The sequence below is a fragment of the Martes martes genome (genome assembly GCF_963455335.1).
Source record: "Martes martes genome assembly, chromosome: 18".
In the NCBI taxonomy this organism is placed as follows: Eukaryota; Metazoa; Chordata; class Mammalia; order Carnivora; family Mustelidae; genus Martes; species Martes martes.
The window spans coordinates 22,943,363-22,968,663 of record NC_137906.1 but is presented as its reverse complement, the minus strand read 5'-3'; positions in this window follow the sequence as shown (position 1 = coordinate 22,968,663).

The window sequence follows — 25,301 nt, the reverse complement described above, 5'->3', positions numbered from 1 at the left end:
CAGAAGGAGATGTGGTCCGGCCAGCACGCCATTTGCAGATCTTTCTGTCTCCCATCTCAGGATCTGCCCTGGAAGGTGGGAGCTGCTCACTGGTTCCAGCTGGGTTTTATGTTCCACCCAGGACAGAGGGAAGGGGACAAGCTGATCATCGGTTCCACCAAAAAGGAGGGGTCACGCATGCCAACAAAATGGTGAGCTGTTACGGCAAAAGGGAGATGAATGAAGCCGGGTCAGCCTATCCAACTATGTGGGCTCGGTGTAATGGCGGTTTAACAGGAGAGGTGGCATTCAAGATGAGTCTTGGAGGAAGGGATGTGTTGGATGCAGAGGAAAGATAACCCAGGCCGAGGGCAATAGTAGGGGAGTGTGGACACAGGAGAGTGGCAGTCATCCGCAAGAAAGAGAAAATGAGTTGAGCATGATCTGGAAACGTGGTTGTCAGTTACATTTTCAGCACAATGGCCCTGGCTTGTCTTTGCTCCATTTGGACACAAGTGGGTGGGGACTGCTTGGAATGGTTCAACTTCCATCATGACTTTGAGGCCGTGGTCTACTGTGTTGGCTGCAATTCTCTGCTCTCCTCCGCATGACCTCCCCTGTGGTTAGCTGACACTGCCTCAAAACGTGATGGTCTCGGATAGGTGGGTTGCTTTTTAGGGAAACTGAAGGCACAAAGGTGGAACCTGCTGGGTCGTCTTGGTGTAGATTGGCAGAACACCAAATCGTCTTCTAGGATCTAGGAGTTAAGCTATTTCATGGGACCAGTGTAGATTCAGGGAAGGGGATGCACCAGATCATGACTGCTGGGAGACTGAGCGGCCTTGGGGCCATGTCTGGAGACCAGTTGCCAAGGAGGATGTCCCCGGGCTTGGGCGTCTCACCCGCAAGCTCCAGCATGAGGTATGCAGTGGGAAGTGGGTAGTGTTGGTGGGAAGAGAAGTTGGCGGCTGGGTCATAGAGTCTAAAGAGTTTATGCCAACCCAGAAAGCTTGAACTTCTAAAACATAAATGAAAATGATGACAGCTGGGGAGGGGCACGGAGGTCTTTCTCTTCATGCTGAGCCTCTTTCCAGATTTGCCCTTTTTGTCTTATTGGCCAGGATGGGATCACATGGCCACCCCTTGGTGCAAACAAGTCTGGGAAAGTGAGAATCTCTTCGGGGGGAAAGGGACTGCTCTTGATTTATTCTCCAGGTGTGGGCCATTGCAGGTTGAATGAAGTGGGAAGGAAGAAGAGGTACAGTGGTACTGGGGGGAGGAGGATATACAGAGGTAGCCACCAGCAATGGAAAGCAGGGAAGGGTGTCACTTTAGGTCATGCAAGAGGGAGTTAAGGCCGGGGTAGAGGCAACAGGAAGAGGAAAATAGGCAGGATGTGAACATGGATACACTGGTGGAGTGGACCAATGATGGCGGCTCGTGCTTAACTTTCATGAGAGAGAAGGGGAAGGAGAAAGAGAGACAGAGACAGAAAGAGGGAAGTCAAAGATGAGAACGTGGTTTCCATCTTGCTTAACTGAATGGTGAGGCCATTGACCCAGGTCAAGAACACAGAGAAGGAGCAAAGTTGGAGAAAGATGAATTTGGTCTTAAGCATTTGGAGTTTGAGGGATCTGAGAGTTAGCTCGAGGCAAATGCCCACAAGGCGTGGGCTATGAAGCACTAGGACATGGAAGGATGGTCAAGGTCAGATGGATAGATTGGGTATTATCAGCCTAAAGCTGGAGAGTGGTCACCCCTTATCTGTGGTTCTGGTTACTCTCAGTCAAACTCAGACCAGAAGCAGACAATCTTTCTGGTATCATCGGAAGGTCGACAGTCACCTTGTGCTGCGTCACCGTGCCTAGTCATTCCCCTCACTTTGTCTCATCATGTAGAGATGTTATCATCTCACATCCTCACAAGAAGGATAGGATAATAAGTATAGGATGAGATATTTTGAGAGAGAGAGAGACCACAATAACCTATCTTTTATTACAGTAAATCATTACAATTGTTCTATTTGATTAGCACTTATGCTATTAACCTTTTACTGTACCTAATTTATAAACTAAACTTTATCACAGGTATGTATGTGTTGGAAAAAACATGGTGTATGTGAGGTTTGATATTGGAGTTTCAGGCATCCAATGGGTATCTTAGGACACACCCTTCCTCCCTCAGATAAGGGGAGGACTACTGTAGTCAAAATGATGCTACAAAATTATGTCTCTGCTTCTGCAAGGTCCAGAAGAATGTACTTCCAAGTACTCATAGAGGCTCCTTCTGGGAAAAGGGATGGGCAGAAGAGAGGGTGTTTCCGGGGAAAATGTTCATTGACATTGTATACTTCCGCATTGCTGAAGCTTTGATACTGGGCACGCATCTGATGAGGGGAAAGTGCAGTTAGAAATGAGCTGAACAAGAAGGAGAACGGCACAGGAACAAGAGAGGTTGTGGCGAACGCTTCCATCTAGAGGAGGATGAGAAAGAAGACGGGGGAGGTGTTTAGAGAATTAGAGGATAGGGATTGAACGCTGGGAGAAGAATGAGTGGATGCAGAGGTGGAGGAAGATGGAAGGAGAGCCTGAGAAAGATGGGCTTTGTGTTTCGTGAAACCTCATTGCTGCTCCTAGACAGTACGGGTGGTGTACAGACGAGGTATGGTCATACACTTGTGATGGGATTTGGGGCAGGCTGCCCCAAAAGATGCCACTTTGGCCTATTATTTTGAATTCAAGTTATTTAAGAAACACCAGTGCCAGAAGGACACTCCCCTGTCCCCCTGACCTTCCCCTGTCCACCCACCTATGTGGAGAGCGCCCTCCCTGCACCTGGAAGGGAGAGGCCCCCTTATTGCCAGAGATGGGGAACTCGGGGCTGAGAAGGTTGTAGAAACAACTTCATTAATTTGCTTACCTCCGAACCCAAAGTGCTTTGTGTCCTCAATTCTTCACAAATGTATCGTGTCTTTGTCTAAAAAGTATAAAAAGCTGCCTGCTCTGGTCGCTTCTAGGAGTCTCGGATTTTTATGAGCCCCTATGCATATGAAGTTAAGGTTGTCTTTCTCCTGTTCATCTGTCTTATTTCAATTTAATTATTAGGCCTGGCTGAAGAACCTGGAGGCCAAGAAGGGAAAAGATTTTCCTCCCCTATGTAGAGAAATGTGAGCCCCTATGAGAACACCGGAGCTCGAGAAATCAGAGAAATGGTATTTCTCGGGTACCTATCCTTAAAAGACCGACCATGCCCTTCAAATGTCTTATCCACCACTCTCTCTTTTTAGCTTGTCTTTGACCCACCGTAGGACCACCCCACCTGAGACGTAAACATGGTGCATGCCAGTTATCCTTGCAACATCCTGCATGACCATGGGACCGGTAGTCGTTGTGGTAAAAATAGGTTGTGCATTCGTCTTTCCCACGAAATTTTGTCTAGCCACAGAATTAACCAGAAACAAGAGAAGCGTAACCCCTGCCCCTCCTCTTCTCAGCAACAGAGAGACAGAGACTTTGATACAACAGAATGAATAACATACCACAACTAAGTTAGAAAGACCACTGAGAAGGGTTAGCAGGGGAGTGCTGCTTTGCCAGCCCACAGCTTTCGGATGGACCCAATGTTCTAATTGACATTACGGGATGCCCCAGATTAAATGAACAAGACTATGTGATAAGACTGAGCAAACACAAAGCCAGAGGAATTTGGATTATTCACTTGCGAGTGATTCTACTCCCCCTCTCTTTGGTATTTTTATTTGCTGTGTATTTACTGGTTTTCCTATGAACACACTGCAGAACTACCCATGAGGCCAACACACACATGAGTGGGCCAAGAAGCACTGCCCATCTATGACCTCAGTTGGCAGCCAGCTCTCATGCTAATGTGAACCCGAGTGGGCGTGGGGGCTGGACAGTAGAAGGTGCTCATCAAAACCCCACTTACCCAAGCCTCCAGAAGTCCAGGATTTCCACCCTGGCATTGTTGCTTTCTTTCAATAGTCAAGCAGCATAAATTTCTGTAATAATATATGCAATGGAAGAGTTTAGGTGGCTCATACCAACAAAAAGTGGCTTTCATAATAAGGACATTTCCGATCGAATCTGACAGTGTTCTAAGGTAAGAGGTTCCACGGTTGGGGCAGCAACTCAACAATGTCATAAAGATCCCTGACTCTTCCATCTTTCCACTTTGATATCTTCCACATGCTGACTTTTCTAGTGAGCTCTGCCCTCGTGTCACAAAATGGCTGCCACAGCTCCATGCATCGCCTCTCTCCATGTCAATGGCCAACATCTCTTTCCATTTTCCTGTCTTTATCAGAGGGGGAGCTCTTTCCCAGAAGCCTCTGGCACACTCCCATTCTAGTTCTGTTGCCCAAGATTGGGTCACATACTCATGCCCAGCTGGTAAGCAAGGCTAGGGGATGAGTGCTTTACATTTTCGGCTTCTGTAGTGGGAGAAAAGAGCAGGGAATGACTGTTAGGTAGGCAACCAAACAACCACTGCAATTAACAATAATGAGAATAAAAAATATTATAGCAGTTAAAATCAATTGAGTCATTGATACATGTCAGGCACTGTTTTCAGGGATCAACATGCATTACTTGGGTTCATCCCAACCACACTACCATCAAATTGTGTTATTGCTGCCCCCATTTTATAGGCAGGAAAACTGAGGCTCAGAGAGGTTAGAAAACTTGCCATTGTCACAATCGGAAAGCCTACACTTGGCTGTAGAGAGCAAGGTCAATGAGATAGTACTTGATCTCCAAAGACTCACAGTTCAGCAGAAGGTCCAGGCGGGGAAATAAATCACTGTACTATAGTGAGGTAAGTGCTAATCCATGTGTAACAGGGTGTGAGTTAGCAAGAAACTGTCTGTCATCAGCATCCCTCCCCCCCTTCCCTAGACAAACCAGACCACACTTTGTTTCTAATGAAGTCTCCCAGAAAGGAAGGGAACAGAAGTGCTGGTGTGTGTGTATGGGGGCGGGGGTGGGGGAGAGGTGCAGTGTAGTTGGGCAGAAGCAGGGAGCCAAACCCCAGAGGAGGGGGCGGAGGCGTTTGGGGGTTGTGCGACAATGCGACAATGCCATTCTGCCTTGTGGTGGGAGGTGACAGGACTCCAGTGGGACTGCATGATTTGAGGAGGGGGTGCCCAAGCAGGGAAGGAGCAGTGAGGACACCCACCTTCCTTCTGGGGGCAGGCAGAATCAGACAATAGCCACTCAATGGTGCGTTTTGTTTTGTTTTAAACTTTTTTTTTTTAAAGATTTTATTTATTTATTTATCAGAGAGAGAGAGAGAGCATGTGCACAAGCAGGCAGAGGCAGAGAGAGAAGCAGGCTCCCCATCAAGCAAGGAGCCCGATGCGGGACTCCATCCCAGGACCTAGGATCATGACCTGAGCCGAAGGCAGCAGCTTAACCCACTGAGCCACTCAGGCATCCCTCAATGGTGCATTTTGCAGATCAGAATCCAGAGGACTTTATGTAAGCATTTGTCCTATGTATGATGCCTCCACCATTGTGTCACCCTGGAAGCAGGGAGAGACTCCAGCAACCACTGAAAATCATTTATTATACTCTTGAGTATGAGGGCTTGGCATCAGGCTTAGTTTTATTGGGAACAACAAATTCCTATGGTTTTGTACATCCAGAGAGGAAGCCAGCCTGATGTTACAGCTGCGTGCACAGATGGGTAGAAATGCAGAAAAAGGAATCACAGCCACTGTCATAAAGAGAAAGGATCCAGGTAAGTCTCCAGAGATGAAGGGCAGCTTAAGCAGGGTCTTGAAGGATGAATAGGAGTTCACCAAGGGAACGAGAGAGGGAAAGGGTCTATGCAAAGGCAAAGAAGTATGAAAGACTTGCTCCCCCTCAAAACTGTCAGAATTCTGGGCATTGGGTAAATGGCACAGAGGTCAGGAAAAGGGGTCAGTAAAGAAGACACAGGGGTATCATCTGAGCTTCAAGACCACGGGTAGGTGAAACTCTTAAAATGAGTCTGAGTGAGAGGTTTCCAAACTTGCATTTTCAAGAAGCAGACTGTTTTCTTATTCGTGAACCCCTTTACAGAAGTTGAAATTAAATGTAACTGCAATACATACATCAAATATAATAGGGATACATCTTTCCCTGACTGTGACTCTTAAATGCGGGAAGTATGGTTTTACTAATAAATTAAATTAAGCCTGACCCTGTGTGCCCAGTTACTCTCTGTCGTAACCTGAGAACCCTCCTCCATCCAGTCATGTGAAAATCCAAGGTCTGATACAGTCCAGATGGTTGAGAAAGGTTTTGATTTTCATCCATACAGGTGATGACTTTCAGAATGCCAACTGCCCTCTGCTGTCACCATGATGTTGGCCCCCTGATGCAGGACACAGGGTTCTTTCCCTGGTCCCACTTCCCTGGGGACACTCCCTCAGAGCCAGGCACGAACCACAGTGACTCCCCAGGACCTCTAACTACTCCTGGTCCTAGAGTGGGGAGTTGGCCCAGCTCAGTCCACATCTGGGGACCTCAATCTCCCCAAGGCTCTCTCAGTTTCAAGTTCAAGTGCCTTAACCTAAAGCAGTGTTCTCTGAACTAAAGGTCAGGGTCCATCAATGGTTTTTAAAATCAATGTGGTGGACCTGTAATGCTTTAAGTATTATATTTATTATTATTTAAAGCTTGAAGGGTGAGATGAGTCACTTTTTATAAAATTTAATCAATTGTTAGCTTGTTTTGGTCATGCCTATATTTATTTATTTTTATCAACCCCCTAACTTCTTCTTGATGTTTTTGCCAGGCATCTGGTTAGGAACATGTTCAAACACACCAAAGGGTTGTAAAAAATTGTATGAGTAGTACCCATATTCCCACATCCAGATTAATATATTATTATTTATTATTAATATATTAATTTTACTTAATACGTTAATCAATTAATAATAATTTAATTATTATAATTATATATACTATACAATAATTATTAGTTTAATATACTTAATATATGTTTTTAATTTTTTAGGATTAAGATGTAATTTCTATACAGTGAGAATCACCTATTTTAGAACACACTTCTATGAATTTGGACAAACACAGTCAAGTAGCCACCACCCCAGTCATGATACAAAATGGTGCCTTTAATCCAGAAAATTCTCTCCTGCCTGTTTCCAGTGACCCTTCTTCCCACCCCTGGCCCCGGAAACCACTGGTCTATTTTCTCTCCCTAGAGCTTGTCATAGAAAGAGAGTCATACAGCATGTAGTATCTTGAGTCTGACTTCTTTCAAAACACATAGCACATTGGAGATTTTTCCATAGTGGTGTGTGTATCTGAGGATCATTCCTTTTTACTGCCAAGCAACCACATGATGCACCAAGCTTTGTTTATCCATTCGCCACCAGCTCGGGTCCATTTGGGTTGTCTCTATTTTGGGGGCAATTACAAATAGAGTCACTGTGCAGCAACATTTGCAGACGGGTTTTCCTGGAAGTGTGCTTCATTTCTCTAGAGTAAATACCCAGGAGTAGGACAGCAGGTCATATGGCAAAATGTTTTACTTTGTAAGAAACTGTCAAGCTATTTTCCAAATGACCGTATCATTTTGCACTTCCACCAGCAACGCATGAGAGTTCCAGTTGTTTGGCCTCTCCCGATTGCTTGGTGTTATCATTGCACTGAAAAAATTTGAGCCATTCTAATGTGTGATGAGGTTTTAATTTGTAATTCCCAGATGACGAGTGATGGTGAACATTTTTCATGTGCTCACTTGCCACATGTCTATATTTATTGGGGAGATGCCTGTTCAAGACTTTTTCCCATTTAAAAAAGTTGAGTCATTTTCTTATTGAGTTTTGAGAGTTCTTTATATATTATGGATACACGTCCTTTATTAGATATATAATTTATAAATATTTTCTCACATTCTGTGGCTTATCTTTTTAAGTGTCTTGGTAGTGTCTTTTGAGGAGCAGAAGTGTTTAATTTGGGTGAAGTGCAATTTATCAAATTTTTCATTTATATCTACATAAACATTTTTAAATAGATTTATTGAGATGCAATCCATAAATCATACTGTGCTCAGGGGACCTGGGTGTCTCAGTCAGGTAAGTGTCCATTTCTCGGTTCTGTCTCTGGTCGTGATCTTGGGACTGTGAGACTGAGCCCCGCCCGCATGGGGCTCTGCACTCAGGGGAGAGTCTGCTTGAGATTCTCTCTCTTCCTCTCCCTCTGCCCCTCCCCCCATGCTCTCACACACACACACACTCTCTCATATAAACACATCAGTCTTTAAAAAACGAAAATAAATCACACAATGCACTCATTAAAAATGTACAATTGCTTTAGTGTACTCACAGATTGGTGCACCTTGTGCCACAATCAATTTTAGAGGCTTTCATCCTCCCAGAGAAAAACTGCACCCTTCAACCCTCAATGTCCTACCCTGCGCTTCCCACCTCCAGCCCTGGGCCACCCTAGTCTGCTTTCTGTCTCTACGGACTTGCCAACTGTGGACATTTTGTGTAAATAGAGCACGCAACTTGTGAGCCTCTGCAACTGGCTGCTTTCATTTAGCATCATGTTTTCCAGATTTATCCATGCTGTTGTGGAAGGTACCAACACACCATTCCTTTTTATTCCCAAATAATCCTCTCTTGTATGGATATGCCACATTTTACTTATCCAGTGACAGCTGATGAACATCTGGGTCATTTCCACCCTCTGGCTCTTATTACACATAAGGCTTCTGTGAACATTTGTTTACACATTTTTATATGGACACATTTTTTTAAAGATTTTTTTAAAAGATTTTATTTATTTATTTGTCAGAGAGCTAGAGGGAGTACAGGCAGGCAGAGTGGCAGGCAGAGGCAGAGGGAGAATCAGGCTCCCCACGGAGCAAGGAGCCCAATGTGGGACTCGATCCCAGGACACTGGGATCATGACCTGAGCCGAAGGCAGCCACTTAACTGACTGAGCCACCCCAGGCATCCCTGGACACGTTTTAATTTCTCTTGGGTTATATGCCCAGGAGTGTAATTGCTGAATTGCAAACTGCCAGCCTGTTTTCCAAAGCGGCTACACCACTGTCCATCCCCACCAGCTGCATACAATTTCTCTACATCATCACCAACACTTGCAATTGTCCATCTGTTTGATAATTGCTTTTGGGGTAGCAACAAAACATGGTGGTTTTGATTTGCATCTGCCTGATGATGTTGAGTGTTTTTTCATGTGCTTATTGGTCGCTTGTATATCTTTTTTGGAGAATGGTGTGTTCAGATCCTTTACCATTTTAAAATCGGGTCATCTGGACTGTTATTACTGAAGTGTAATTGTTGCTTACATAGCCTAGAGATAAGTCTCTCATCAGATGTATGATTGGCAAAAATGTTCTTTGATTCTGTGGATCATCTTTCTGCTTTCTTGATGGAATCCTCTAAACCACAAAAGCTTTTCAATTTGAGGATGTCAGCTTGCCTTATTTTTTTCTTTTGTTGACTGTAGTTTTTTTTGTGTGTGTGTCATTGCTAAGAAACCATTGCCTAGTCCAAGGTCAGGAAGATTGATATCTATGCCTTCTCCTAAGAATTGTATAGTTTAGCTCTTGTATTTAGGTCCCTGATCCATTTCTAATTCGTTTTTGTAGATGACGTGAGGTAGGGATCCAGCTTCATTCTTTTGTAGGTAGACACCCAGTTACTCCAGCATTGTGTATGAACAAGACTGGTCTTTCTTCATTGAGGTATCTTGACATGCCTTAGCACTCTTATTATATTTTCTTTATCACACGTCTGTCAAACTTTCCACTGCTCTAACCATGGCGAAGTGGTGAGTTGCAGACACCACAATACTTCCTCCTAACACTTCAGCCTGCATCTCACCAGCTACAGTTCAATTTTTGTTCACAATCTTTTTTCTTTCTGATGTAAAATTTACACGCAACAAAGAGCACAAATCATAAGGGTGCCATTTGATGAGTTTTGACAAATGCATTCACCTGTGCAATGCAAATCCTTTATCAAGATCTAGAACATCAACACCACCCGAGAAAGTTCCCTCACATACATTTATTTTTATGTATTTGTTTTTGACAAATGCATGTGCCCATGTAACCACCACCCCTATCAAGATATAGAAAATTTCCATCTTATGCGAAAGTTCTCTTTCACTTCGTTGCAATTTATCCTGCCCCACCCGGTCCGCACCCAGGCAGCCAGTGGTGTCATTTATACCACTCTGGCTTAGTTCTGCCTCTTATAGAATTTTTTAGGAATAAAATCATCTGATGGGAATTGTTTTGTGATCAGCTTATTTCACCCCGACCAACATTTTAAAATAAATATCAGAATGAAGGCCATGTTGCAGGGTGAAATACTATTTTGCTGACCTTTGCTTCACATGTGTGTGTCTGTATGTGTGCGTGTCTGATTGTGTGGGGCCAAAATGGGAAATGCATTTCTTACTGTGGCTTATAATCAAAAAAAAATTTTAAAGCTACTGTTCTCCTGGATCAGAACCTTGTTTCTCTTCTACTTGTCTTTGTTACTCTCCCTGCCCCCTCACCTTCCCTGATCTTTTGTTAAATACCCAGTGATTGGTCTCACCTTCATACCTTTGAAAATTTTGTTCCTTCCCTTGGGTCACTCTCCCCACTCTCCCCACCTCATCCCACTCACCCTCAAAGTGGAGAATTCCTATTCATCCACCAGATGCCCGCTTGGTTGGCCCTTCTCTAGAACATTTTCTCTGTTTTCATGCTTTCCTCTCAGAACTGGTATCACCTTGTACCCTAATTCCCTGGTGCCTCTGTCCATCAGCTGACCACAAACTCCCTGGGGTTCAGGGACCACGTCTTTGCGGTCCTTAGCTCCTAGGATGAGATGACACATAACAGGTATCCATAAATGTTCATTGAATGAATGAATGAACCCCAGGGTTAGGGGTGAAAGAGTTTTAAATAAACCAGCCTGATTCTTTCTCAAGCATCTTCCCATTCCTGCTTATTTTATTGTGCTGTCCATCTCTGATTCCTTAACCATCGTGTTTTTATAACCTCTTTCAACTGCTCTGAGACCTTAGCCTTTTGGTCTTCCTCTCTCTACACGCCCAAGGCTAATCCTTTCATCATTGTTACTTCCTTCCAGATGTACTGAAGCGACGAATGCCATTTCCAGGATGACGTCAAATCCTTATCTTTGTGGCCTCTGCCCCAACCCTCTCCTATCTTGCCCAATTTACATTAACTCTATGACTGGGGATGCACATGGAGGTGTGTATGGTGTGTGTGCCCATGCATATGGAGAAATGTTCACCAAAATGTCACCAGGGGCTACTGATGAGATTTCAGGTGATTTTCACTTAATTTTTTAAAGCTTTTCTGTCTGGCCCCGACTTTCTAATTGCATCTGTTACCTACTGCTGCAGCAAATCTCCCCAAAGCCCTCAGAGGCCTGCGACAGAAGCATTGATCGCTCGCGTTGGGATGGTGGGCCAGGTGGCTGTGCTGATCTCAGCCGGGCTCTTTCATATCTGGGCGTAGTGTGGATGCTCTAGACTGACCTTGGCTTCGCATTTGAGGCAACTCTGCTCCACATTATCTCTGACCCTGTGGGTGGTGTCCTCACGGCAATGGTGGAAATGCCAGTGAGTCCAATGATGGAAACCAATGTCCAGCTTCTGCCTCCCATCACATATCCCCGTCAATTCATGCGGGAGAACTCAGAATCCAAGTTAGAAGCACTGATAAGTTACAAGGCAAAGAGTGTGGATACAGGGAGGGTTAAAGAGAAGCCATCGTTGCAATTTCCTATGACACACATTCTGTCTTTCTATTCAGAGGTAGTAAAACTGCTTTCAGGCAAGATGGCTGCCAGAGCTCCAGCCCCCACATCTTCTGAGCAGTACAGGCGAGACACCTGTAGAAAGGACAGGTGGCTCTCTATTTCTGCAGCCCCGGAAGAATCTCAGCGTTTCACTGGCTCCAGTGAGTCCCATGCCCATCTCTGACCAAATCACTAAGGCTAAGGGAACACAGTGCTCTGACTGGCCACTTCTGAGTCACCGGCCCACTTCTGAGCCAGTTGGAGTCCATTCTACCTAACTGATACGGACTGGGATCCGGAGAGGGTGGCTGACTGGAGGAACATCAAAGATGCTACGAGAGGCAGCTGACTTGGGTTAGGCAGCCCCAGAAATCCCTCAGACAAGGACTGGAGCACAATTTACATGTGAAGGGATCCAGAAAGCACCAGGAGAGAGTGGGACAGTGAGGGCTGGGGGAAGGGACCAAGGGCAGGAGCGTTGATGAGGAGGTTAACGCTGGAGGACCAGAGCTCTATCTCTCTAGAGCCTCTGGGAGACCGCAGAGCATGCCTTTAAGTTGTCCCTGCCACGTGCCCTGAGAAGCGGGGAAACTGAGCAAGTTCCCAGCCAATTCCAATCACTGTTGGCTGAGACCCGCCCTGTGAGCGCTAATCCTCTGAGCCTTCTGCTCGCCCTCTGCACAGGCTAAGCTGTCTCCCGAGGCCAGAGCATGTCCTCGGGCAGTCGCTGGTGCTTGCAGCCAGAAGCTGGGCTGGTAAGTGCTAGAAGATACGGGTGGGGGATCAATACCATCTACTAGGGTGGGAAAAACAGGTTAGGGCGTTAGCTCATTTTGGTCTGCGTCCTGCCCTCGAGGCAAGGAAGCCGGTATGTGCAGCCTCTGGATAGAATCCCAGAGGGGAAATATGGCAGAGTGGTTAAAGGCACAGGCTGTGCAGTAGAGGAGACATAAGGTGTGGTCCGCTTTCCCCACTTGTGGGCTGTGTGACCTTAGGCAAGGTACTTAACCTCTCGGGGCCTCAATTTATTCATCTCTAAAATGGGAATATACAGGGTTGTTTAAAGACTGAGACAACTGATTACATGGCACGGGGCACATGGTAGAGTTCTAAGAAATGAGAGCTACAGGGCTGAGTCCAGTCTGGAGGAATGACATTTCCAGAAGTATCTCCAACTGTCCTGAGACAAGGAGAAGGTACAAGAACCAACTAGGGGTAAGTTGAGTTAAAGACATGGATGATGCTAAAGGACCAGCGGAGGATATCACCAAGGACAAGAAGCATTGATTGTACCAGAGTCTGTGAAAAGACCCAAGAAGAACATCTGGAACAAGGAGGCCACCCCTTTTAGGAAATGTCCTCTAGGAATGCGGTGCACACATTGGCTTGTCCCTTGTTTAAAGGATCTGGTGCTCTATTGCCTTTTTGCAAAACACCCAGAGCGCCAGAGCAGGGTGCCCCCCTGTTGACAGCTTTGCCGTGGTACATTCCTCCTTCCTTCCACTGGAGTACCAAGTACCTGCAGTGCTCCACTGCAGGCTGAGCACCCAGTGGAGCACTACAAGAGTTAAGATCAAAAATCCAACAGACTTCCTCGAGAAAATAACCGAAATGTAGGTGAGGTAAGATTTTGCTGGCTTCAGACATGGCTGGATCCAGGAGCTCAGACAGTGACATCGGGACCTAATTTCACTCTCTGTTTCTCCACCCCATGAGCACCTTCTGTGGGTTTTCATTTAGAGAAAGGACCTCTCCTGGTGTTTATAAGATGGAACCCAACAGCAATGAAGGTGCAATCCACACCATCCACACTCACAACCAGGGCAAAAGGGTTTCAGTGCTCTTGTCCCAGCAGCCCACCAAAACCTTGAAGTTCACCCTGATTGGACACTAGCTGAAGGCACTCAGGTCACATGATTGCCCCTGACCAAGCTTGGTGGTCTTGAGGGCAGTGGCACCAGGTACACTGAATGACGTCAGTCACGCTCCCATCCTAGGCCGGGCGTGGAGCCCTGTGCATGTACATGGATGGACACTTGAAGACAGGCAGATCCCCAGAGGCAAAACAGGCTGTCGCCTCAAAGAGGACAAGTGTGTGTGGGAGACAAGCTGTTCACATCTACTACAAATATATCCACAGTTTCTACGTCTTTGGCCAACTAGCTGAAGAAACAGAGCCATGCCTCCTGACAGGTCTGGGAAACACAGAAAACCCCACAGGAAAGCACCCAGCGTGTAACCCCATTGTGCCAAGCACCCGTTTCCACGTTCCTTCACTGTCTGGGGCTTCAGCCCTTCCCCATCTGCTTCCTGCCAGGCCATCATGGTTCACTCGCTGAGCCTCTCCAGGTCTTAGACCCCCTCAGCCAGCCCTTGGTTCATGCATCCATGCGTTCATTCCTCCCCGGGCCCTCCGCGGCTGCTTGGGGTATAAGACGGCTGTACACAGCTCTACCCCAGGACCGAGCACGGTGCCTGGCCCATAGTAGGTGCTCATCCAATATCGGTTCAAGGAATAAAGGGACAAGACAAAGTCATTTCCTGCACCTGCTCGCCGCCTCATAGAGAAAACAAACGAAATCATAACACGCCCTCCATCTGCGGCTCAAGAATTCTGCACCGAGGAGACACATCAGGCCTTTAAGGAAGAAGGTGCTTTCCCAGCCTGAGGAAACAAGGAAGGGCACGGCCAGCCCAGGAACTGTGGAGACAGTGGCTCGGAGCTGGTGGGGAAGAAAGTCATACAATGGATCGCTTATTAGGGGCTGGGCATTTTATATTTGCCTTTACACTCTTGGAAAGGGCTAGCGTTTATCCGCAATGTCCCCTCCGCTGGGCCCTAGGTCTCACTTGGATTATTGTGACAGTCATAGCTCCCTGAGGTTTGTCATCCACACAGCTGTCAAAGAGAGGTTATTCTAAAGACTTTGTGTTTTTGTGAGAGGGAGAGCGAGAGAGAGAGAGAGTGTGTGTGTGTGTAAGTACACGCAGGGGGGAGAAGCAGACTCCCCGCTCAGTGGGGAGCCCGATGCAGGACTCGATCCCAGGACTCTGGGATCATGACCTGAGCCAAAGGCACACACTGAACCCACTGAGCTACCTAGACACCCAACAGAGGTTATTCTAAAAGCCAAGGTTGGGCCTCTCATGCCCCAGCGTGGAATTCACTGATGCTCCATATCACCTGAGGCTGGTGTTCAAGACCTTTGATAACAGGGCCCAAGCTGCATTGCTTACCCCAGCCCGGCTCCCCAGGGTGTACCTTTAGGCCTCCAACCCTTGCTCACACTGCCCTTTGTGACTCAGAATCCCGTCTCCCCTTCCACCTCTGTCAGCATGCTCCTCTGTCTTCAACTGCAGCTCTCCCCTCTACAGAGACGCCCTCAGGACCTCTTTCAGAGACCCCCGCCCATTGGTACTTTCCATGCTTTTTGTTTGCCTGGTTTTCTTCCTGACCACAGTCTGGTTACGTCTGATTTGACCACTATTTCTTGAGTCATCATTGCTGTGAGCTACAGATCAACCTCGGGGGAAGAGAAATAGGCATAACGCAGGGACCCCACACTTTGGGGAGCCCACCATCTGGCAGTAAGGTTTTCTGAGACCTGCGGTCAAATCACTTTCTCTAGGTCAGAAGCCTGTTTCCTTTAACCTGATGGTCCTAAAGTGGGAGTCATTTTACTTTCCCTCCCCCAACATGGGGGCCATTGGCAGCGTTACGGGGATATTATGATTGGCACGACTGGGAGGATGTTTCTGGAATCCGGTGAGTAGAGGCCAAGGATGTTGCTAAACGTCCTAGAGGGCACGCAGCCTCCCATGGCAAGGGGTTATCCAGCTCAAAATGTCAGTAGTGCCAAGATTGAGAAATTCTGGTTTAACCCTTAAGCAATAAGGAGCTACAGAATGATTCTTAACCAAGAAAGAGAGAGAGATTCAACTTAGCGAACTCCAACAGCTGAGTCATTGGTGGTCTGGAGGAAGACAGCCTGAGATCAGGGTAATTCAGGACCTTTTCCCTTTCCCCTGGGACATCAGGGAGGTAAGTAAGCAGGAGTCTATCGTTCTTCAGCAAGAAACACTAACCCTCCTGTACACTCCTCCCAGATAGTAAATTGCACCCATTGCAAAGTGCGCATGTAATGTCTATCAGGCTCCTGGCAGAAGTTTCTCTTTCCTGAGAAAGTGCTTGCTGGCTCAGGACTCACCAGTTACGGGATCTGAGCAAGTTACTTACCCTCTCTGTACCAATTTTCAGATCTGTGAAAAGGACCTAATAACAGCACCTAACTCCTAGAATTTCTGTAATTAGCATATTAGCCCATAATGGGGTCTGGGACACTGTGCCACACTATTATACAGGTATTAGTTCTCAGCACTATCCTGTCATTAGCACCAGCACCATCATCCCCACCGTTATCATTGACATCATCACCTCCACCTCATTGTGATCAACATCCTCCCCGCACCCATCAGCATCACCATCACCACCATCATCTTCATTATCATCATCACCATCATCTTCATCATACCATCATCACCATCACCATCATCACCATCATCATCACCCATATCACCATCATCATCACTATCACCATCACCACCGTCATCATCACCATCATCATCATTCTTTCTCTAAACCGTCTCCTCTTTATGGAGACTGCCTTGCCTGGGGTATGATTGGATGTCATTCTGCCCCAAGGGTGGTAGCAGAAAGGATCAGCTCTCAGCCTCTTTGACACAGTCTCCTGACTTTGTTCACAGTGTTCGGCTCGGAGTTGTGGCCATCCCTCTGTCTTCACCTGCCAAAACCAAAGGAGCCACACCAGCTTGGAGGTCTCAGATGGCTCTAACTTTAAAAATAATCCCACTGGGTCTGTTCTGTTAAACTACAACAAAACAAAACCAACCCCCCCAATAAAACCAAGCAACAAAAACATAAACAGATGTTCGAATTTCTCCTATTACATGGAGTCTGGAGGCTGGCCATCGCTGGCATGATTCAGCTGCTCAAAGATGTCAGGGAAGTATTTCTCGCAGATGTCAGGGAAATATTTCTCGCCGTACAAGAATTCCAAATACTGGCTGCTGCTGGAGCCCTGTTCACAGATATCAGGACTCCCACAATGCAGTTGTCTTGGCCTTCTCTCATGGTTGCAAGATGTTCTGTGGTCACAGCAGGAAGACCACTGCTATCAGGAAAGCTAACATTTTCCGAGAGTTTCCCCCCTCTGCACAGAGTCGACCTAATTTCCCTTCCACTTCCATTTGTGTTTCATTGGCAGAACTGGGTCCCTCAGCCACCCCCAGGACAAAGGAGGCTGAGAAAGCTGGAGTAGGAGCACCATGACTGGCCAAAATGAATCATGATTCACTGCCTCAGGCCAGGTACCTCGCTGCCCCCCGATAAAGTCGGGGTTCTGTTGGCAAGGAAGAAGGTGGGAGGTGAGTATCATGGTTCTACAGCAATTCAAGGTACTATGGCCGTGTAACAAGCTGTCTCCAAACATAGTGGCATTTATCTTGTCCAAGAATCTGTAATCTGGCAGGGCTCAGTGGAGACAGCTTGTCTCTGCTCTACTTGGCGACGGGTTAAAACAACAGCAACATTTATTTTGTGCGTGATTTTGTAATTTTGTTGGAGTTCAGCGAGCTTAGCTCATCTCTGTTCCCCTTGGTGTCAGCTGGGATGACTCTGGAGCTGACCATCTAATGACTCACTCACTCATTCTGGCCCTGGGCTGGAAAGCTCCAAATAGCTGGGGCTCTTTGGGCTTCTCTTTCTCTCTCCATGTGGACTCTCTATATGCTCTCTCCAGCACAGCTGGACTTTCCCACATGTCAGCTCAGGGAACCCAAGGTGTGAGTTGAGAGAAAGCGGGGGGGGGGGGAGAAAAAGGGATGAGGGAGAGAAGAGGGGATGGGAGGGAAGGAGGAAAGGAGGAAAGGAGAGAGGGAGGGTGGGAGGAAAGGAGGGAGGGAGGGAGAATACCAACGGATGCTGTTTCTCTGTGTTAAACCTAACCTTAGAAGTCACTGCATCATTTCTACCAGATCTTATTCCTTAGAAGAGACCCACTGAGGGGCCAGGTCATAGTGTAGGAGAAGGGAATTAGACGTTTTCTTCTGGTGGGAGGATAAATAATTAGACATGTTTTAATGCCACATCTACCTACCAATGACAGAGACCTAAAAATAAAACAGACCATAAAGCATTGTGTTGGAGGGAGAATTATGAGGACAGCTGACAAAAAAATACTTTTTTCTCTAAAGATCCTAAAACTTATATCATGCTGCTTTTAGAGGAATCAGAGTGGGTTTTGCTCAGGAAGGGAAGCCATTCCTCAATTTAGAGGCAGAGCACCCCTGTTGTCGTAACTTCCTACCCCAGGTTCCCATCAGTTTTGCCATCTCCTGACTCCCAACCTTGAGCCCAAGCAGCTCTTTGCCTGAGGGCTTGTCTCCTGGTTGTTGAAGCCTGTTCTGCTCCCCTTCCTGGTCCCTATCCCACTTCCACCCCCAGCATCTGTGAGTCCATGGCTGAGAGGAGTATCAATACCCCAGCTCTCTCCCCCTTAGCGAGATGACTTTTCGGTACATGTCCTACACTGTCTCCCTGAGTTCTGCAGCAGACTTGAGCCTCAGCTGACCACAGAGACTGTCTTCTCGGTGATGGGAATCGGTGATTCCCATACCTCCCTTGGTTTTCCTGGGACCACTGACCAGGTAAGCTGCTTGCCTTAGAATCCTAATCTTACAGTCTGCTTCTGGAGAAAACAAATTAAGACAACTAGGTTTAAAACTTGAGAGACAGAACTTGGAGTTTCAGCTCTGATGTGGAAAGAACTTGGAAGGCATCACTGCCATCTGCACAAGAGAAAAGTTGAACAAAGTCAAGATTGAGGACTTCTCCCAGACCCTTCAGGGAATGGAGGTCACAGGGCATGGTGCCACACGGAAGTCTGGGGAGACAAGGTGAACACAGAATTACACAGCTAAGATCAGCTTCCTGGATGCAGAAACCACTACAGCTAATAACTGGTAGGAACACTTAGATGATACTTTTTATAAACTGCAGGAGGCTGAGTGTGAACTAGCTCAGGAGATGAAAACTGGGGGCCCAGGCTTAGGGGGATCCCATACTTTCATAGATTTTACCTCAAGGAGCCTACCACATTCTCCCAGTTAATATCAGAGGGGAAAAAAAAATCCCCTCATATTAGGGGGTAGGGAGCTGGAGGAACATAACCCTTCTGAAATGGGCAGAGAACATTCTCCATAACAAAGGCCTGCCCCCAGAGGGAGGCTACTTTATCTGAGTGAGGAGTAAAGGGAAATTAGGTCGACTCCAACTCCATCTAGCCTTCCTGTCTCTAGCAAGGCAAGAAAAAAAAAAAAAAAAAGACTAAGAAGTGCTTAGAAGCCTAAGAAGCTTCTGAAGATCACAGACCAGGAACTCAGACCCACTAGAAAAATGGGATTTAACTTATATTATTCTAGAAGGTTCTCCTCTCCAAACACCTCCTGTCACATCAACAGGGCTCCCTTCTAATAACAGTGGAGCAAAACTGGGAGAACTGAAGGACAAGAAGTATATACAATAAATAAAAGACAATAAATAAATAGAAGACATTTTACTGAAGAAGGAATTCTTAGGAAAACCCAAAGACCACAGAGGGTTTAAAAAAAAAAAAAAAAGGAAACTAGAGATAACCAGAGCCTCTGGCATCTATAGCTACTACAAATATCAAACACAGCCCAGCTCCTAGAGAGATTAACATAAAACCTCACACTGGCAGCCCAATTATCTCCGTTCCTATTATGCAACATATTGTGCCTGGCTTTCAACAAACATTTACAAGATATGCTAGAAGGCAAGAAAAAACATAGTCTGAAAAGATAAAGCAACCATAGGAATCGGATTCAGAAATGATGCAGATTTGAGACTTAATCAGACAGGAAAGGAATGAAAAGTAACTACAGATTAATATGTTAAAGGACCTAACGGAAAAAAGTGGATAACACACAAGAAGAGAAACTGACACTCTAAGAAAGAATCAGAAAGGAATGGTGGGAATAAAACACACTATAACAGATATACTAACACTCCTGGTGGCCCCATGATTTGACTGGGACAGAGCCGGTAAGCTTGAGGGTATGACAGTAGAAATGTCCAGAACTGATATGTAGAGAAAAAAAAGACTGAAGCCAAGCAAGGTAAATATCAAAGCATCTGTATCCAGGCGTATCGTATTCAAACTGCAGAAAACCAAAGGCAAAGAAAAAAAATCTTCCAAGGAGCAAGTAAGGGGGAAAAAATCCTTATCTATGAAGAAACAGGTCAAAACCAGGCAAGCAAGAAGAATTTAAGTATATTGAAGGAAAAAACCACCAACTGGAATTCAGCATCCAGTGAAATTACTCCTCAAAAGTGAAGGAGAAGTAAAGACTTTCTCAAACAAACAAAAATCAAGGAAATTTGTTGCCAATAGATGTGCCTTCCAAAAAATGTTCAAAGAAGTTCTTGGGAGGGAAAGAAAATATTGTCAGAACCTCAGATCTACATAAAGAAGAGTGTCAGAGAAGAAATAAACTAAGAAAAATTAAAAATTAAACTGTAAAAGAATCTTAATTGACCTAATAGATAACTATTCAGAGTAATAATAGTACTGGGTGATTATAACACATGGATAAGTGAAATGTATGGCAGCAATGTTATAGGGGATGGGAGGAAAGAGTTGAGAAAACTTTGTTATAAGTTACCTGCACTACTTGTAACACAATATAATATTGTTTGAAAGTGAATTTAGATTAAGTTGTAAATATTTACTGCAAATTTTATGACAACCATTAAACTTTTTAAAAAGGAAGATATAGGGACGCCTGGGTGGCTCAGTCAGTTAAGCCGCTGCCTTTGGCTCAGGTCATGATCCCACGGTCCTGGGATCAAGTCCCGCATCGGGCTCCTTGCTCAGCAGGGAGCCTTCTTCTCTCTCTGCCTCTGCCTGCCACTCTGCCTGCTTGTGTGCTCTCTCTCTGATAAATAAATACATAAATAAATAAATAAATAAAATCTTTTTAAAAAGCAGGATGTATGACATCCTTGTCTTAAAAGAAATTGTTTAAAAAAGGAAGATATAACTGATAGGGTAAGGCAGGAGAGAAAATCTAATCATATAAGATGTTCAGTGAAGACCAGAGAATGCAAAAAAGAGAATGTTTTTTAAGAAAAAAAAAATACGTGCAGTGACTATGAAACAGTTACTAATATGGTCACTAGCAGCCCAATTGACAATCCCTTCAAATGTGAATGGTCTGAATACATCAACTAAAATACAGAGACCATCAGAGTGAATTAAAAAACAAGACCCAACTGCATGCTGTCTACAAGAAACCCATTTCAAATGTATACATGCACTTAGATGGAAACCAATGGGATAAAGAAAGATATACCATGCTAACATTCATCAGAAGAAAGCTGTCGCCATATTAACCTCAGACAAAGCAGACTTGAGAACAAGAAATATCAGCAGGGATAAAAGAAGATATTATGAAAGAAAAAAAAAGATAAAAAGAGGATATTATGGGGCACCTGGGTGGCTCAGTGGGTTAAAGCCTCTGCCTTCAGCTCAGGTCATGATCCCGGAGTCCTGGGATCGAGCCCTGCATCAGGCTCTCTGCTCCGAGGGGAGGCTGCTTCCTCCTCTCTCTCTGCCTGCCTCTCTGCCTACTTGTGATATCTGTCTGTCAAATAAATAAGTAAAATCTTAAAAAAAAAAAGAGGATATTATGTAATGATAAAAGGGTCTGTTCTCCAAGACACAGAACAATCCTTAACGTTATGCATCTAACAACTGAGTGTCAAAATACATAAGGCAAAAACTGATAAATCTGCAAGGAGAAACAGACAAATTCACTATTGTCTGGGTAATAATAGATTGGGTAATACTAACAACATTGGATGTTGGAGACTTCAATACCTCCTCAGTAGCTGATGGGTCCAGGAAGCAAAAATCCACAAGCATATGGCTAAAACAAACAGCACTATCAATCAACAGGATCTAATTGACATTCACAGAATACTTCATGTGGAACATTCACCAAGACAGAGTACATTCTGGACCATAAAACACACTTCAACAAATTTTTAAAAATTAGAAATCATATAAAGTATACCCTTAGTCTACAATACAAATAAACTAGACATCAAAAATAGGAAGGGATCGGGGCACCTGGGTGGCTCAGTTGTTTAAGTGTCTGACTCTTAATTTGGGCTTAGGTCATGATCCCAAAGTTGTGAGATTGAGTACCTTGTCGGGCTCCATGATAGAGCCTGCTTAGGATTCTCTCTCTCTCTTTAACTCTCTCTCTCTCTTTCACTCTCTCTCCCTCTCTCACTCGCATGCGCGCATGCGCTCACGCGCTTGCCCTGCCCCTCCCCCTCTTAAGAAAATAGAGAGCTGGAAAATCCCAAAATATTTGGAGAATAAAAAGCACACTTCTAAATAGCACATAGACTAGAGAAGAAATCATAGGGGAAATTTAAAAAGTATTTTTAAATAAACAAAATAAGGGACGCCTGGGTGGCTCAGTTGGTTGAGCGGCTGCCTTCGGCTCTGGTCATGATCCTGGCGTCCTGGAATCGAGTCCCACATCGGGCTCCTTGCTCGGCAGGGAGCCTGCTTCTCCCTCTGCCTCTGCCTGCCACTCTGTCTGCCTGTGCTCGCTTGCTCTCTCTCTCTAACAAATAAATAAATTTAAAAAAAATTTTAAAACTAAATAAATAAATAAACAAAATAAAAACACAACTTACCAAAATTTGTGAGGTGTGGCAAAGGAAGTGCTCAGAGAAAAATCAATAGCATTGAATGCAGATATTAGAAATGAAGAAAACTCTAAAATCAGTAACCTAAGAGGGGCAAAGAAACCTATAAAAAGATGCTCGACATAGTATGTCCTTTAGGGAATTGCAAATTAAAATAACGATGGTATGTATCATCACACATCTACCAGGCAGCTAAAAAATACTGACAACACCAAGTGCTGGCAAGAACGCAAACGAGCAGAACTATCACTGGTTGCTGGTGCGCAAGGGTATAGACTTTGGAAGAGCTTTTGAAAGTTTCTTACAAAAGGAAGTGTTCTCTGACCATACGACCCAGCAACTGCATTCCTCAGTAGTTACTCAAAGGAGTTGGAAACATCCCCATGCAAAACTTGCACAAAAGTGCTCACAGCAGCTTTATACCTAATTGCCCCAGACTGAAAGCAATCGATGGGTCCTGTAACAGGTGAACACATAAACGGCAGTATAGTCAGATGACGGAATTCAGCACTAAAAAAAAAAAAAAAAAAAAAGAGCTCTCAACCACAAAAAGACACGGAGGAATCCTAATGTCACATTGCTAAGTGAAAGAAACCAGCCTTAAGAGACTATATGTGGGCTGAGTCCACCTGTATAACATTCTGAAAATGGGAAAACTGTAGGGACAGTAAAGAGATCTGTGGCTTCCAGGGTCCACATTGCTCTATTGGTGGATACAAGTCATTTTGCATTTTGTGTGCTCCCTTTCTCTCTCATTTATTTTGAGACAGAGAGAGTATGTGCAAGCGAGGAGGTGGGGGGAGAGGCAAGAGAGAGAGAGAGAATCTCTCTGCAGGGCTTGATCTCCCGTCCCTGAGATCATGACCTGAGCCAAAATCAAGAGCCAGACTCTTCATTGACTGAGCCACCGAGGCTCCTCTGGCTTACTTTATTTTAAAAATACAGTACATAGGGGAGCCTGGGTGGCTCAGTTGGTTAAGTGACTGCCTGTGGCTCAGGTCATGGTCCCAGGGTCCTGGGATCGAGTCCCACATCGGGCTCCTTGCTCAGTGGGGAGCCTGCTTCTCCCTTTCCCTCTGCTGCTCTGCCTGCTTGTGCTCTCTTGCTCTCTCTGTCAAATAAATAAAAATCTTAAAAAAAAAAAATCAGGGCACCTGTGTGGCTCAGTGGGTTAAGCCTCTGCCTTCAGGGTCATGATCCCAGGGTCCTGGGATACAGCCCTGCATCGGACTCTCTGCTCAGCAGGGAGCCTGCTTCCCCCTCTCTCTCTGCCTGCCTCTCTGCCTACCTGTGATCTCTGTCTGTCAAATAAATAAATAAAATCTTTAAAAAATAATAATAATAATTAAAAATATAGTATATAATATATATAATATGCAAAATATTTAATCAACTGTTTCTTTTGTCAGTAAAGCTTCCTGTCAACAGGAGGCTATTAGTTAGGTATTTGGGGAGTCAAAAGTTACATGTGGATTTTCCACTGCCCAGGGGTCGGCGCCTCTGACCCCCCCACCCATGGTGTTCAAGGGTCAGTTGTGTATGAATTTGAGTCCCTGCGTGTGGGTGTGAATGCGTGTGGTGGTGTGAGTGTGCCTCAGTGCGAACACGTGGAGAGTATGGATGAGTGTAAGTCAACATACGGGTGAATGAGTGTGCGTGGGTGAGTAAGCAGGGGTGTGTGTGTGTGTGTGTGTGTGTGTAGGTGTGAGTCTATGACTGTGAATGTGTTTGGGGAATGTGAGTGATTGGTTGTAAGGATGGGCGTGAAGGTGTGTGCAAGCTTTTCTAGGCAGAATCGAACCTGCGTCTGTGAAGGCGATGTCTACAGCTGCCCCGTTGCTCTTTGTGGAATCCATGTGAAATGCAGAATCCCCATCGGACCTGTTGGAATTCGCGGCTTGTCTGGCCAAGCTCCATGTCCTTGCTGAGGGCTCTCCGCTTGTCTGCCTGGACTGCCCCCCTCCAGGGTTCATTATACCCAACTGCTTGCGTTTCTCACTTGTCAGGGCCCTACCCAGACCCCCAGGGCTGGGAAAGCGGGAGGTGGGTCTGTATTTCTTACTCTCCCCAGCCGCCAGTTCAGGGGCTGGCTCATCAAGACATCAGTACGTAGATGCTGAATAATTGTAGTTTTTCTTGCCTCCAGGCTCACCCCATCCCCTCTGCCTGAATGAATGCCTTTCCCTTTTCTCCCTCTCTCTCCCACACTGATCTATGGAGGGACCATCAGAGGCCACCTCCTCCAGGGAGCCATCCTTGACTCCCGGAGACTGTTGACTGTCTATTGTCACATATTCGAGTTATGAGGTCTCAGAGAGCAAGGATCATGCTTATTTCCTATCTTCATATCTGTGTCTTCAGCACTTGTCACAGGGTTAGGCAGCAGGGCCGAGAAAGAATGAATGCATGAAGAATAATGAAAGAGAATGGAAGTACCGTGTCTCCGCCTCCAGCAAGCCAACCCTTACTCCCTGCTTCCCTGGCTCACTGCACCACCCCCCCAACCACAGCAACCCCACTGGGTTGTCCATGGCTCTGAGAAGTTTGTTTCTACTCTAAGACCAGGAGATCTTTGAGGCTGAGATGTGGTCAAATTATCCTCCGGGACCCCAGCAATACACAGCATGAGTCTGCACATCTCTTACCCCACCACTCCCACTCTCCCCTCCTCAAGGC